General features: G+C 42.8%; 1 protein-coding gene across 5 annotated transcripts in view; it reads right to left on the bottom strand.

Annotated features, from left to right (window-relative positions):
• ptprea (protein tyrosine phosphatase receptor type Ea) overlaps positions 1–17,017 on the bottom strand; it is a 261,033-nt gene that overhangs the window by 98,889 nt on the left and 145,127 nt on the right. The window contains exon 1 of one of the 5 annotated variants that reach the window (XM_080205631.1): positions 2,260–2,301. The exons of the other annotated variants lie outside the window; for them this stretch is intronic. The gene's annotated coding sequence lies outside the window, so the exon portion shown is untranslated. Of the gene's footprint in view, positions 1–2,259; positions 2,302–17,017 lie in introns of those variants that run through there. 5 annotated transcript variants of the gene reach the window in all.

Below are 17,017 nucleotides of genomic sequence, written 5' to 3' on the forward strand. Positions count from 1 at the left end.
TTGTGATATTAACAAGTAAACTGAAATTTATTATAATTACAGATGCGGTAACATGTCATTAAGTTCTAATCCATCTCCCAATATCTCCCCACCCACCCCAAAGCCTTTTGTACCCCCATCACCTTTTTGTCCCTGATCTCCCGTCTGATCCTTGCCAGGATAAAATCCTCCATACCTGCACCCACAAGGACTTTCCCCACTTGACCATATTGGAGCACTAGCAAAGTGGTGATGTTATTGGACTAGCAATCCAAAGGCCTAGAATAATAATCTGGAGATATGAGTTAAAACTCCAGAGATACAGTGAGAGTGGCTGCTCTTGATATCAAGGTGAGAATGAGAATGGCATGAAGGGATTCCAGTGAGATTAAACTCAATGGGAATGAGGGAAAACCTTTCCATTAGTGGGAGTCACATTGAGCACAAAAGGGTGATGGGCGTGGTTGTTGGAAGCCAATCATCTCAGTCCCCTGGACCTCGCTGCAGGAGAGCATGCCTGGCCAACTTTTTCAGCTGTTCAAACTACTTTCACCCCATTATGTGTTCAGAACTGAGGATGGTCATTGATGACTACTCAATGTTTAGTTCCATTTGTAATTCCTCTGATGATGAAGCAATCTGTGCTTATACACAGAAAGACCTGGATAGCTTCCAGGGTTGGTTGATAAGTGGCAAGAAACATTTGTGTCTCACAAGTTCCTGGCAATGACCATCCAGCAACAGAGAATCTAACTTTCTCTCCTTAACATTCAGTAGCATTACTATTACTAATACTATTATTAGCACTTCACCCATCCTCTTCCTGATAGGCGACCATTGACCAAAAACTTACATTAATACTGTGGTCACAAGAACAGGTCAGAGTGTGGATATTCTGTAGTGAATGGCTCACCCCCTGATTCCCAAAGCCTGTCCACAAGGCACAAGTCTGGATTGTAATGAGATACTCTCCAGTTGCTTGAACGAGTGCAGCTCCATCAACACTTAAGACACTCAGCATTACCCAGGACAGCCAGCTTCATACGCATCCCACCCATTACCTCAAATATTCACTGTCTCCATTACTCGCAATACGGCTGCAGTGAGTACTGCTACAAAGTGCACAACACTCAGCACATCATACCATGGCTTATTCAACAGCACCGTTCAAACCCACAAACTCTACCTCCTAAAGGGACAAAGACAGTAGCTGTGCGGGAATACAATAATCTGCAAGGTTCCCTCCAATTCACAAACTATTCCGTGTTGGGCATACATCACAGTTCCTTCGTTATCACCGAGTCAAAATCCAGGACCCACTTCTCAGCACTGTGGGAGTTCTTTCACCAGATGGACTGTAGCGGTTCAAGAAAGTGGGTCACTACAACCTTCTGAAGGGCAATTAGGGATGGGTTATAAATGCTGGCTATGCTGGTGACACATCCATTGAATGAATAATTTTTTAAAAAGTAAACTGTACCAGATTATTTGATTGAACAGAGCAAACCCCCTCACCAAAAATGCACGTATCTTATATTTGAAAACCTTTTAATATCCTCACCGAGCTTGCTGCCAAGGGAGGTAATCCTTGAGCTTTGGTATGACGACATTGAATAGGCTATCTGATAAATCACAAGAAAGCTAACATGGTAACCAGTCAGGAGTACCCCAGCAAGACAGGGAGATATCTTGAGCAGAACAAACCCCATTAATTTATTCCTGAATATTTTAGTTTGAAGCTTTCCAAAATATTACACAAACAGAAAGTCCTGCATATCTAAACTATTCTTCTCAAGAGATAACATCCAATAGAAACCCTTAGGTTTCTTTCTTTATACTCTGGGCATCGCAAAGGAAGGATTAAACTCCATTTACAGACAAGAGTAAAATGTGAATGATCTTGTTCACTGCTGAAAAAGTTTCGATGAAAATCATTGTTGTGTGCACATCATCAACAGATTTTACAGAAGGTTCATTTACACATTTCTGAGCTTTTCAACTTTACAGAAAAGATTTCCAGAAACCAAACAGCATCAACTATTTAATAATTTTCATAGACAGCCAAAGATAGAATCATAGAATCTATGGCATGGAGACAGACACTTTGCCCCAAACTGGTCCATGCCAACCAAAATGCCCAACTAAGCTAACCCCATTTGCCTATATTTGATCCATATCCCTCTAAATCTTTCCTATCCCATGTATCTGTCCAAATGCATTTTAAATGCCATCTTTTAACTAAATATCATTTCAAATCAAAATAGAACAACAAGTACTTACCACGACAAACGTGCGGCGTAAAAGCAACATTTTGCATAATGCTAAATAAACCGACTCCATTTGGTTCAGTCAAGTCTAATTGTCAGTGGAGACTTTCTTGAAATGCAAACACAACTGAGGGCTCGGTATCTTCCTGCTGCTTCACTATGTCATGCGTGTCTCCTTAAATGTCGCCATACTTGGTCAAGCACATCGGCTGGTGGACTGCCTTCATAATTCATTTACTAACAGCTCATTAGATAGGATACAGGCTAGCAAATGCGGGATGTGCTTTTGTAGAAGTCACGTCACAAAGGGTAAATCTGGACTGACAACTGACATCGATGCAAACATTCAGTTGGATGAAAACCAAAGCTGTACTACAGAGGTGCCTCTTTTATCAAATCAAAAACCGGGGCTGTAGGATTTTGATACAAACATCGATGTTGTTTATCTATACTGTCATTTTCCTTTAGCGTACAGCTCTGAAAAGAGACTTTAACTTGAGGGCAGAATGAATCTTTGCATAGGCCGACATTCCCATTGCCTTTATCATGAAAATAACTCATTTATCTGGTGCTTTACAAGTGTGATATGTTTTAATCAGAGGATGAGCCATTAGGGATTTTCTTTTTTAAATCAAATACTGAACAATAAAAAGAACTCACACTTACAATCAATAAAATACAGGGAAGAAATTTTGGGCATGAATATAAATCTTAGTGTAAAAGAGGTGAAGTTGGGTCAAAATTCTGGTTGCTTCACCAAAACCCTGCAAAATTGAATCAAACCGGAAGGGACCACCAGTGGTCACTGCCAAAAATGTCACACCTTGTAGAGTTGGAATGGGCAGGTGTGTTCTTCCTGGGTTCACAACATAGAAGCAGATCCAGGCTTGTCCCTCTTGTGTATATCCCCCCTAACTCTCTCAATACACAGCTAGAGGGCTTCTGTTGGCCAAGGCTCACCCCTGTCCACCCAGCTCATTCCTCTAACTCTTATTAGACACATCCAAGGGTTGCTGCTGGCACCACAGTGGTTCATGTTGCTATCATGATACCAGCAAGCTCCCTCTAGAAGTCTAGTTGTCTCATATAGCTAACTAATTAAAAGAAGACAATGCCTAATGTTGAATGTGGTAGGAACCTCACCCCATCATAGACTGGTACAGGGAGAGGTTGCTCCATTGACATGTCATCCATTTCAGACAGAGATGCAATTCATCCCACCTGACTATAAAACCACTAAGTTTCTGTGTCACTGCTGATGCTGCAGGCAAGCGTGTACACCACAGTGTAAGATGTTGATTTTAAGCAATGTGTGAAGTGCTTGAGAAGAAATAGTAATGTAGCTCTCAATTGCACACTTTGTGCTGCATTTACTGTGTGTCTGTGTGTGTGTGTGTGTCTGTGTGTGTGTGTGTCTGTGTGTGTGTACGTTTCCAGTAGGGTAGGAGTTACTCTGTAGCTGCAAAGTGATAGAGCTTTTGCTTCCATGATTTGCTCTCAGCTACAGCTGTATATTAACACATTTTTCCAAGCCATGTATGGATCTCTCGAATTCTCCAACAGCTCTTGGTCAATGGAATGTGATTCAGAGTAAGTTGTTTTTTATGGCAGTGGCTGCCGATCAGTAAACTTAAAAGTCCAGAACAAATGTCACTGAATGGTGGAATGGATGAATAGTGATTGTAGGGTGATAGGATGGCTAAGTGGGTGAGTTAAGTGGGCAGGATGGCAAGTGGTTGAGATGACAGGTGGATAGGTGAGTAAGATGGGTTGGATCAGGCGGAGCTTAGTGGAGTTAGAAGGGGTAATCAGGGATAGTCAGGCCTAGTCAGGGGCAGAGGCTTCATTGCGTGTTCTGCTCAGGGGATAGTCTGATGGGGGTGGGGTCACTTGTGAGGGGTATTCAGGAGCCAGGGAAGTCAATGAGTGATTGGGGCCTCCATTGCATTGTTAACTAAAAATTAGACTAGGATGTTTCTGTCTAATATTTCCTGAGCATATATGTTGGAATTGTCCAGAGTCTCTGACTCAAATGTAGTTAGAGAATTTTACAGTGGGTGGTAGGGAGCAGGGGCATTGCTCATTGAGGCAATTTCCTGGAAGGTCAGCACATCAGGGCTTCCATGGGCTCTGACACACATCTCTACTAATCTGGAGACCAGAAGATTTGGGCCCTCAATTCAATAACAGATGGAGTATTGTGTATAATTCTGGTTGCCACACTACTGGAAGGATGTTGATGTATTGGAAAGGGTGCAGACGTGACTTACCAGAACGTTGCCTGGTTTGGAGGATATGGAGTAAGATGAAATGTTCAATGAACTTGGAATTTTTTTTGTTAGAGCATCGGAGGATGAGGGGGGACCTGATAGAGGTTCACAAAATTATGATCAGGTGGATAGACTGGATAGTCAGAGTCTTTTACCCAGGGTCAAATAGTCAATTACTTGAGGGCATACATTGAGAGTAGAGGGGGAAAGGTTTAAAAGAGATGTAAAGGGCAAGTTTGTTCACACAGAGGGTGATGAATGCCTGGAACATGTTGCGGGAAGTGGTGGTGGAAGCAGATTCTATTACAACGTCCAAGTGGCATCTGGATGGATATATGAGTTGGCAAGGATAGAGGGATTTGGATCATGTAGCAGAAAGAAAATATTAGATTAGAGAGACATCTGTCTTAGCAAAGTCACTTTCTCCACGATACTGATGTTCTTATGTTCTTAAGCGCCTTTTTCATTGCCTTGCTTGGTTAGGTGACCACATATCAACACAGATACTACTCTGATTCTCATTTTCATGTTTCTTCATGACTCTTTTGGATGAGATCTAAGGGGTAGGTTCAACTTTCTTAATAACGTCAAGGCTGAGCAGGCACATAAGTGCTGGGCCCATCTGCTTCCTGTCACGAAATGATCTTCATCATCAAAACTGGCTGGGGCATAGAAAGAGAGTAGCAAGGGAAGGGCAATTTTCTAACTGGAGGTCTGTGACAAGCAGTGTTCCACAAGAATCAGTGCTGGGGCCTCTTGTTCGTAATATTTATAAATGATTTGGAGGAAAATGTAGATAGTCTGATTAGTAAATTTGCAGATGAAGCAAAAATTGGAGGAGAGTGAATAGTGAGGAGGATAGTCAGAGGATACAGCAGGATATAAATGGGCTGGAGACCTGGGCTCAAAAATGGCAGATGGAATTTGACTTGGATAAATGAGAGGTGATTTGATTTGGAAGATCTATTGCAGGAGGAAATATACAATAAATGGTAGAACCCTTAGTAATATCAGCATATACAGAGATCTAAGTGTGCACACCCTCAGTTCCCTGAAGGTGGCAACTCAAGTGGACAAGGTGGTCAAGAAGGCATATGGCATGCTGGGCATTGAGTATAAGAATTGGAAAATCATGTTGTAGTTGTGTAAGACTTTGGTTAGGCTGCATTTGGAGTAATGTGTATAATTCTGGTTGCCACACTACTGGAAGGATGTTGATGTATTGGAAAGGGTGCAGACGTGATTTACCAGAATGTTGCCTGGTTTGGAGGATACGGACTAAGATGAAATGTTGAACAAACTTGGAATTTTTTTTTGTTAGAGCATCGGAGGATGAAGGGGGACCTGATAGAGGTTCACAAAATTATGATCAGGTGGATAGACTGGATAGTCAGAGTCTTTTACCCAGGGTCAAATAGTCAATTACTTGGGGGCATAGATTGAGAGTAGAGGGGGAAAGGTTTAAAAGAGATGTAAAGGGCAAGTTTGTTCACACAGAGGGTGATGAATGCCTGGAACATGTTGCGGGAAGTGGTGGTGGAAGCAGATTCTATTACAACGTCCAAGTGGCATCTGGATGGATATATGAGTTGGCAAGGATAGAGGGATTTGGATCATGTAGCAGAAAGAAAATATTAGATTAGAGAGGCATCTGTCTTGGCACAGACTTGGTGGGGTGAAGGGCCTGTTCCTGTGCTGTACTGTTCCTTGTTATCATCGGGGTTTACAAGTAGCTTGCATGAATGAACTTTCAGTTTGCCGACAGCAATGAAGTAGACAGCATACAAGTCTAGAATATTGTTGATATGTGTGGGAATTGTGTTTGTAACAGCAATCATGTGCAGATCTTTTGCTGTGTGGAAGCCGGTATCACATTCTCTCTAGATGTGGTCCAGATTACAGCATTTGTTCTAGTGATTTTGACTAAGACAGGCATTTCAAAGTCCCAAGAACCTGCAGTGGCTTGTCACTGTTGTAAGGGAAAGTTTTCATAATCTCTGGTTTGCAGCGGGTAAGGAAGAGTAGGATGGCAGCTGGTAGGGTAGCAAGGTCAGACAAGGGCAGGTTGAGCTGGGGTGGAGTTGGTGACCAAGGACAGGGAGTCAAGTGGTGAGGACTAGTCAGGTCAGATGAGATGGGGGAGCAGATAGGATTCCAGCATGAGGGCGGGCGTGGTTCAGCTGTATTGTGTCAGGTGTAAGACTAAGATTTTTCTATCTTTTTCCTGGATAACTACCCAGTTAAGTAAGTTAAAACTGTCTGACTCAGAGTTGAAGACATTTTCCAGGGGGGTCCCGGGGGCAAGTTCAAACTTCCTGGGCAATTCCCATACAATTGGATCTTCTGCGAGGTCCCACAAGACATCCTGAAGGACATGTCTGGTCTGTGACGATCCAGAGACCAGAAAACATGGTCCATTGTCATTTAATTCTAACTCTCCTTTACCGAGTCTCATGTAACATTAATGAGAGCAAGAGAAATGGAATCATTGAAATAATTACATTACGTCTGCAGATCACCCTGGACTTGCTGCCAGCTTCAATAAGCGCAGCCATCTAATGAAAAGGTTACCACTTCAGGACCTTCATTTATTTTTACCTACAGTATATGTAGCCCACATTTTTAAACTACTTAAAATCACATCTGCTGTACATGACATTCCCAACAGTATTTATAATTAACACTCTTTTAGGTTTGCTGCCTGTTCCACATATTAAAAAGTAGGGCTAATTTCACTAAATTAACATTGTTTAGTATTTCAAAAAGAAATTCTTGTCTCATGAAATTGTACTTGAGGAATCCAATATTTTTGTGATTGACCTTGAAGCAAAATTTTCTAATGACTTGTACTGTCTCCTGACCAAATTGAATCATTCTTAAAATTCTAGGGCAGCACAGCGTCTAGCACCACTGCCTCACTGCACAAGGGAGCTGGGTTCAATTCTGGCTTCGGGTGACTGTGTGGAGTCTGCAAATTCTGTGTCTGCGAGGGTTTCCTTCTACAGCCCAAAGATATGTGGGGTAGGTGGGTGGGCCATGCTGAATTGTGGATTATCAGGGAAAATATTTTTGACACTGCCTACACTTCCCACTGCCTCAGCTAAGCAGCCAGCATAATTAAGGACCTCACATATCCCGGACATTCTCTCTTCCATTTTCTTCCGTCAGGAAAAAGATACAAAAGTCTAAGGACACATTGTTGTCGATGAGGACCTCAACATCTTTAGTCATTTTGAGACTGGTTTCGGTGTGTCTGAAGATGACTGATCAGGCCAATTCGGGCGACTCCAGGCCACAGCAATATGATTGCCTCTAACCTGCCCTCGGCAATGGCCTAGCAAGCCAATCAACTGTGTCAAAGTGCTAAAAATTAGTCAATAAGGAATGAAGCCAGACGGGCCACCCAGCATTGGCCTGAGCACCAGAAACGACAACGGCAAATTCAACCATGTTCACCCTACAAAGAACATTTGGAGAGCTGTCGCAGACGATTCAAGCAACACACTAACATAGTCATAATCACAGAATCATACATTACAGATTACGGGAAGGATTGTCTGACCGTGCTTGCCCCAAGACTCGAAAATCCCACCTGAGATCAACATTTCCTTGTCCTGCCCTCTATGATTCCCGCGGTGGGCATGCAGGATGGGAAGCTTCATCCCAGACATCATTATCACTATCGCCGGATATCTCATCCCACCAGCAGGTGGCAGCACAGTGCTATACAGAAAGGAGGCAATTGCCCTGAAAGACCTCAACGTCTGCTTTGGACATCATGAAGTTTCAATGCACCAGGTCAAACATGGACAAGAACATTTGCTGATTACCACGTACTGTCTCCCCCTTAGTTGATGAATCAGTAGCCCTCCATGCTGAAACCACTTGTTGGAAATACTGAGGGTGGCAAGGGTGCAAAATGTACTCTAGGGTGAGGGACTTCAATGTGCATCACCAAGAGTGGCTCAGGAGTACCACCACAGAGCAATCTGGTCAAGTCCTAAAGAATATAATTACTAGACTGGGACTGCGACAGGTGACAAGGGAACCAAGAGGGAAAAACGTATTTGACCTAATCCTCACCAAGCTGTTTGCTTCAGATAAAGTCATAGAAGTTTACAGCATGGAAATAGATCCTTTGGCCCTACTTGCCCAAGCCACCCCTTTTTTTAAAAACTCCTAAGCTAATCCCAATTGCCTGCATTTGTCCCATATCCCTCTATACCCATTTTACCCACGTAATTATCTAAACGCTTTTTAAAAGACAAAATTGTACCCGCATCTACCACCACCTCCGGCAGCTTGTTCCAGACACTCACCACCCTGTGTGAAAAATTTGTCCCTCTGGACACTTCTGTATCTCTCTCCTCTCACCTTATGCCCTCTAGTTTTAGATTCCCTTACCTTTGGGAAAAGATATTGACTACCTATCTGATCTATGCCCCTCATTATTTTATAGACCTCTACCAGATCACTCCTCAGCCTCCTACGCTCCAGAGAAAAAAGTCCCAGTCTATCCAACCTCTCATTATAACTCAATCCATCAAGTCCCAGTAGCATCCGAGTAAATCTTTTCTGCACCATTTTTAGTTTAATAATATCCTTTCTATAATAGGGTGACCAGAACTGTACACAGTATTCCAAGTGTGGCCTTACCAATATCTTGTACAACTTCAATAAAATGTCCCAACTCCTGTATTCAATATTCTGATCAATGAAACCAAGCATGCTGAATGCCTTCTTCACCCTCTGTCCACCTGTGACTTCACTTTTAAAGAGCTATGAACATGTACCCCTAGATCTATTTGTTCTGTAACTCTCCCCAATGCACTACCATTGACTGAGTAAGTCCTGCCCTGGCTCCGTCTACCAAAATGTATCATCTCGCATTTATCTAAATTAAACTCCATCTGCCATTTGTCAGCCCACTGGCCCAAATGATCAAGATCCTGTTGCAATCAGAGATAACATTCTTCACTATCCATTATGTCACCAATCTTGGTGTCATCTGAAAACTTACTAACCATGCCTCCTATATTTTCATCCAAATCATTAATATAAAATGACAAATAACAGTGGACCCAGCACCAACCCCTGAGGCACACCGCTGGTCACAGGCCTTCAGTTTGGAAAACAACCCTCTACAATCGCTCTCTGGCTTCTGTCAAGAAGCCAATTTTGTATCCATTTAGATACCTCATCCTGGATCCCGAGGTTAACCTTGTGCAACAACCAACCATGCGGTACCTTGTCAAAGGCCTTGCTAAAATCCATGTATACAACATCAACTGCACTGCCTTCATCTACCTTCTTGATTACCCCTTCAAAAGACTCCATCAGATTGTGAGATATGATATTCCACTCACAAAGCCATGCTGACTGTCCCTAATCAGTCCTTGCGTCTCTAAATGCCTGCAGATCCTGTCTCTCAAATTACCTTCCAACAACTTGCCAATCACAGATGCGAGCTCATCGGCCTGTAGTTTCCAGGCTTTTCCCTGCAGCCCTTTTTAAACAAAGATACAACATTTGCCACCCTCCAATCTTTAGACATCTCACCCATGACTATCAATGATTCAAATATCTCTGCTAGGGGACTTGCAATTTCATTCCTACCCTCCCACAATGTCCTGGGATACACATCATCAGGTCCTGGGGATTTACCTACCTTGATGTGCTTTAAGACTTCCAGCACCTCTTTCTCTGTAACATGTACATTCTTCAAGATATCACTATTTATGTTCCCAAGTTCCATTACATTCATGCTTTCCTCAACAGTAAATCCTGATGAGAAATATTCATTTAGGATCTTACCCATCCGTTGTGGATCCACACATAGGTGACCTTGTTGATCCTTAAGAGGCCCTACTCTCTCCTTTGTTACTCTTTTGTCCTTTATGTATTTGTAGAAGCTGGTTGGATTCTCCTTTGCCTTATCTGCCAAAACAATCTTGTGTCGCCTTTTTGCCCTCCTGATTTCTCTCTTAACTCTACTCCCACACCCCCTATACTGTTCAATGGATTCACTTGTTCCCATCTGCCTGTGCATGTCCTGTGCCTCCTTCATCTTCTTGACCAAGGCCTCAATATCTCGAGTCATGCAGGCTTCCCTACTTCTGCCAGCTTTGCCTTTCACCAAGAGGGGAACGAGAGTGAACTCTGGTTAACATACTTTCGAAAGATGCATCTGTCCATGACAGTATCGGAGACAACGTCACACAGTCCTTGTGGTGACTAAGTCCTATCTTCACATTGATGATATCCTCCATCGTACTAAATGGGATACACTTCAAAGGGAACTAGCAACTCAAGACTAGGCATCCATGAGGTGCTGTGGGCCATCAACGGCAGTGGAATTGTACTCAATCACAATTTGCAATCTCATGGCCTGGCAAATCCCCCATTCTGCCAACATCACCCAGCCAGGGGAACAATCATGGTTCAATGAAGGGTGCAGGAGGGAACACCACACATATCCAAAAATGAGGTGTCAACCTAGTGAAGCTATGACAGTTGTGCACCAAACAGCATTAACAACAAGCGACAGACAGAACAAAATGATCCCACAACCAATGAATCTGATCTAAGCTCTGCAGTCCTGCCACAGCCAGGTGTGAATGGTGGTGGACAATTAAATAACTCACTGGTGGAGGAGGCTCCACAAATATCCCCATCCTCAAACGATGGAGGAACCCAGCACATCAGTGCAAAAGATAAGACAGCAATCGTTTGCATAAACCTCAGCCTGAGATGCCGAGTGGATGATTCATCTTGGCCTACTTCAAAAACTCCAGCCTCACAGACACGAATCTTCAATTTGATTCGCTCTATGTGATGTCAAGAACTGGCTAAAGGCACTGTATTAAAAAACAAATTCTTTCATGCAATGTATCATTTGTTGTCCATCCCTAACTGCCCTTGAACTGAGTGGCTTGCTGGGCCGTTTCAGAGGGCAGTGAAGAGTCAACCATTTTGCTATGCATCTATAGTCGCATGTAGTCTAGATTGGTTAAGGATAGCAGGTTTCTTTCCCTAAAGGACATTACTGACTCAGATGGGTTTTTATGGCAAGACGACAAATGCAACGGGCTCTGATAGTGTTCAGGCACTAGTGCTGAAGACTCATGCTGCAGAACTTGCCACACCCTTAGCCAAGCTGTTCCAGTGCAGCTACAATACTGGCATCTATCCAGCTGTGTGGAAAATTGCCCAGGTATGTCCTGCACAGAAAAAGCAGGATAAATTCAACTTGGCCAATTCTCCCCCCATCAATCTACTCTCAATCATCAGAAAAGTGATGGAAAGAGTCAGCAACAGTGCCACCAAGCAGCACTTGCTTAGCAATAACCTGCTCATTCACATTTGGTTTGAACTTCACAAGGTCACTTAGCTCCTGATCTCATTACAGCTTTGCTTCAAACGCAGGCAGAAGAGCTGAACTCGAGATGAAAGTGACAGCAATTGACATAAAAGCACCATTGGACCAAGCATGGCACCAGTGAGCCCTAGCAAAACTGGAATCAAGAGGAATTGGGGGAAAACACTACATTGCTTTAGTCATACTCGGCATGTAGGAATAAAAGCAAATTACTGCGGATGCTGGAATCTGAAACCAAGGGAAAATGCTGGAAAATCTCAGCAGGTCTGGCAGCATCTGTAAGGAGAGAAAAGAGCTGAAGTTTCAAGTCCAGATCACCCTTTGTCGAAGCTAGCACGTCAGCTCTTTTCTCTCCTTACAGATTCTGCCGGACCTGCTGAGATTTTCCAGCATTTTCCTTTTGGTTGCAGCATATAGGAAAATGGTTGGGGTGGTTGGAGGTCAATTATCCCAGTTTTAGGACATCGCTGCAGGAGTTCCCTGGGGTACTGTCCTAGACTCAACCATCTTCAGCTGTTTCATTAGTGATCTTCCTTCCATCATAAGGTCAGATGCATTTAGATTGATCTGCTCTGCCACTTCAATTAGATCTACAGCTGATTAATATCTCATCTCCATTTGTCTGCATTTGATACTCTTCCCAAACAAAACTCTATCAATTTGATTCTTGCTAAATTTCAATTGCCCCTTCATCCCACAGCTTCTTGGGTGAAGAGAATTGAGGATTTCCATTAGCCAGCGAGTGAAAAAACTTCTTCCTGATCTATTCCTAAATGTCTAGCTCTAAGTTCAGGATTACGCTCCTTTGTTTTCGATTTCCCTCCAGAGAAAATAGTTTCTTTGTATCCACCTTACTGAATTCCTTCACCATTTTAAACCCCGAGTAGATCACCCCCTCACTGTTCCAATCCCAGCTTTATTTAGCAGCCGTGAACGTTACTCGAGCTGTAACAGTTCTCAATCCAGATAGTGAATTTATCTCAGCAATGTAGAAGAGCTGTCCACACTGGGTTATCAGAAGGCTTTGCCATTTCAAACTTTGACCTATAAAAGGTCTTGGGTGAGAGTCTGCAAGAAATTAGGGAAGAAGAACTCATTACAGTGAGTCACTGATAGTGACGGAAATCCCAGGCTGCTCCTGCCTCATTATAGAGACATTTTAACTCATTAAGATGGAGTTTAGATCTCTGCTAATCATGATGCTAACTGACGGAACTCAGCAAAAGCATCAGTTACATGATGAGAAGGCATCTTCCAGATAGACGTCCTTCTGTGCAGCAGAAATCAGTGCCAGATAGCTCAAAGGAACAATAAAATCTTAGAATTCAAGGTTCAGATTGGACAATGCCATTCATTCTAACCATAGTGACATTCTGCTCTGAAATGTCTGCCTAATTACCCTCAGCAACTCCACCAATGTAATTTAGATTCCAGCCCTTGATAAAGCACAAGCTTACAGACAATTTGAAACTCCCTGTAGACGTTTGAATTTTTTTGTAAAGTTTTCATGTATAGATGACTCCAGATAAACATGCCGATCTGATAAAGCGTCATTCTTATCCGAGCACAGAATTCCACCATACTCAGTCACTTCACAGTCTCCCCCATTGCACAGAATTCTTCATTCAGTCCCAATAGTTAAATATATAATGCGACTCCAGTGACATAATTTTCCCAAATGGATGGTATTTTCTTAAATGGCTGATAGGGGCAACACGGTGGCACAGTGGTTAGCATTGCTGCCTCACAGTGCTAGGGACTTAGGTTTGATTCCCAGCTTGGTCACTGTACAGAGTCTGCACATTCTCCCCGTGTCTGCGTTGTGTTTCCTCGGGGTGCTCCAGTTTCCACCCACCATCTGAAAGATGTGCCGGTTAGGTGCATTGGCCACACTAAATTCTCCCTCAGTGTACCCAAACAGACACCAGGAATGTGGTAACTCAAGGATTTTTGCTGTAACTTCAATGCAGTGTTAATGCACACCTACTCGTGACACTGATAAATAAACTTAAACCTCCCAAAAGGGGAAGAAACAGAAAACAAAAAGCAACTTGAGGATAAATGTCAGTAGCTTTCAAAGCAATAACTCCAATACCCCATGACCTTGTCATGATGTATGTTTTCCCACTTACAAAGGGACTAAGAATTCTTTGCAACATACTTCCTACTGTACTGTACAGCGCCAAAATACAGGAAGACCTGTTATATTTAGAAGCTTACCAAATTACAATTGGAATTTAAATTTTGAGCCCAATCCATATTTTGTTCACAATTAAGGATTTCTGTAAATGGTTTTATTAAAATTATACAATTGTGGCAACGGAGATGAAAAATAGGAACAGGACTAGGCCACACTGCACCTGAAGCCTTTTCCGCCATTCAATAAAATCATGGCTGATCTGACCTTGACCTCCCTGCCCATTCCATCACCCTTCACTCTCTTATAGTTCAACTTGAATATATTCAAAAACTGATCAGCACATGAATCCTATTCTGAACTCCTGTTATTGTTACACAATCTGATATTGTACTTGAAGTTGTTACAGCGTGGTAAGATCGAGACGAGCTGTGCTGACTGACATTGTCATATTCTGAAATAGAAAAATATCAACCTTTTCGGAAAATGATATTGTTGGAGCCACATTATAATTTAACTGATGGGACTGAATGAGGAATTCTATGCAATGGGAGAGACTGGGAAGTGACTGAGCATGTTAGAATTCTGTGCTTGGATAAGAATGAAGCTTTATCAGATCGGCGTTTTTATCTGGAGTCATCGGTATTCTGCAAGATTGAGAGGCTGGTTAGAGTGCCTTGTAGTGAGAATGGGATCATACCGTACATAAAGTTGATCTTTTTCTGCTTCTCCTTTTTATGTTTTGTAGCATGATGGAGTGACTGTTACTCATTTATTGCAGGTAGCACATTCCTCAAGGAGCATGAGTAACATGCTGGAAACAGGTATATAAGGCACACAGAACAACATTAACTGCAGGCTCTTTCAGTTGGGAAGGAATAATTAAGATCAGTTGCCAGTGGTAATCGCTTCTAAAATAGTCTTACCCTACAAACTCAGTAATGGTTAAGTTACCATGGTAGTAAACTGCTATGCCATTCACAGAGTCCCGACAGTGCTGAAGGAGGCCATTCAGCCCATTGAGACTGCACCGACAGCAATCCCACCAAGGTCCTTGCCCCAAAACCCCACATATTTACCCTGCTAGTCCCCTTGACACTAAGGGGCAATTTAGCATAGCCAATTCACCTAACCTACACATCTTTGGACTGTGGGAGGAAATCTGAGTACCTGGAGGAAATCCACACAGACACAGGGAGAACGTGCAAGTTCCACACAGACTCCACCCGAGGTTGAAACTGAATCTGGGTCCCTGGCACTGTGAGAGACCAGTGCTAACCACTGTGCCACCACGCTGCCCAGTCACCCGCGGGACTGATCACTGGTATCAGTTAGTTTGCCATGTATTCTTTCTATACTAAGGGATGAGATATTCATTGCAGGCCATCTGCAGCAGCTGAATTAAAAATAATATTACAGTACTGCACTAAGTTTCTCAGATGTACTGGCATAATTGATGAGACATTGGCTTATGGTGTACATCAATCAGAAGCAATTTTGCTTCAAGTATGCACATATTCTATTTGACCACTACAATCAAATTATGTACACAAGTAGAAGGCTCACTGGGAGTACCTGATAATGATGCTCTTGGGAAATCAGAATTTCCACAATTGTTCAAAGGTGAGCTAAGAATAGATGATCGCTACCTTCAGACATCGAGTACTTTCCCTCTTTTCCTGGCTCCTGACTTTATAGTGCCAAACTTTAAATTGGCAAGACAACTTCTTGACTGTTGTTTCGACTGGTCTGGGAAGGGAAGCAATGCAGAGAAAGCCACCAGCAACAGGAAGCCTAGCGCAAAAAGGCAAGCTGATCTGTGAAGCTTTAATTGCCAGCAATTTCAGTTGAGAAACATACATGTCCCTAGATAGCTCGGATGTGAAACTAGCAATTACATGGGCACAATGATTCGAATAGCTTCCTTCTGTGCTGAAATTTCTATGATTAAGTACTCAACTCTATATAGTATCAGATTAGTATCTCCTACACAATGCAAAAGATCGGTTCTGCCATGGCACTGTTATATTCTCTCTACATGACTGTGAATAAAGGGGAGGACGACTCTTTGTTAATATTTTCTTTCTCTTGTGAAGCTTGCAGTTATTTGGACTTTCATGAGGCCCCCTTGTGAATCAAATGCCTTCGATATCACTGCTTTGTAAAGCACAATCGAGCACATCTTCAATAGAAGCAACAAGTGTGCTGTTGCAGTCAAAAAATGGACTCCTCACGTCGATGCTCTTAAACCCATGGCATATGGTTAACACTGCTGCCTCACAGCTTGAGGAACCTGGGTTCAATTTCGGCCTCGGGTCACTGACTGTGTGGAATTTACACATTCTAAATGCCTGCAGATCCTGTGAGTGTGGGTTTCCTCCAGGTGCTCCAGTATCCTCCCACAGTCCAAAGATGTGCAGGTTAGGTTGATTGGCCATGATAAATTGACCCTAGTGTCAAGGGATAAGCAGGGTAAATAGGTGGGGTAATGGTGAGATTGTGTTCGGTGCAGACTCAATGGGCCGAATGGTTTCCTTCTGCACTGCAGGAATTCTATGATATTGGACCTGCAATTTCTGATTTGATTTTATTGATTGTTGTCACATATACTGGGATATAATGAAAAGGGTTGCTTCTTGTGCTATATGCAGGCAAAAACATCTTGAGGATGAAACTGAACCTGGGTCCCTGGTGTTGTGAGGCAGCAGTTCGTAAAGTACATAGGGGAAAAGGTGCCAAATTTAATGTTGCAATTGCAGGTAGAGTGAAGAGAAAGATCAGCTTAATATATGATAGGGATATTCAAAAGTCTGACGACAGCAGGGAAACAGCTGTTCTTGAGTTGGCTGGAATGTGTTTTCAGACTTTTGCATCTATTACCCAAAGGAAAAAAGTGGAAGAGAGTATATCTGGGCTGCGTGGGGTCCTTGATTATGCTGGCTGCTTTCCTGAGGCAGTGGGAAGTGTAGACAGAGTCAATGGTTGA

This window comes from Carcharhinus amblyrhynchos, chromosome 17, assembly GCF_965287045.1.
Source record: "Carcharhinus amblyrhynchos chromosome 17, sCarAmb.v2.hapA, whole genome shotgun sequence".
Taxonomy (NCBI): Eukaryota; Metazoa; Chordata; class Chondrichthyes; order Carcharhiniformes; family Carcharhinidae; genus Carcharhinus; species Carcharhinus amblyrhynchos.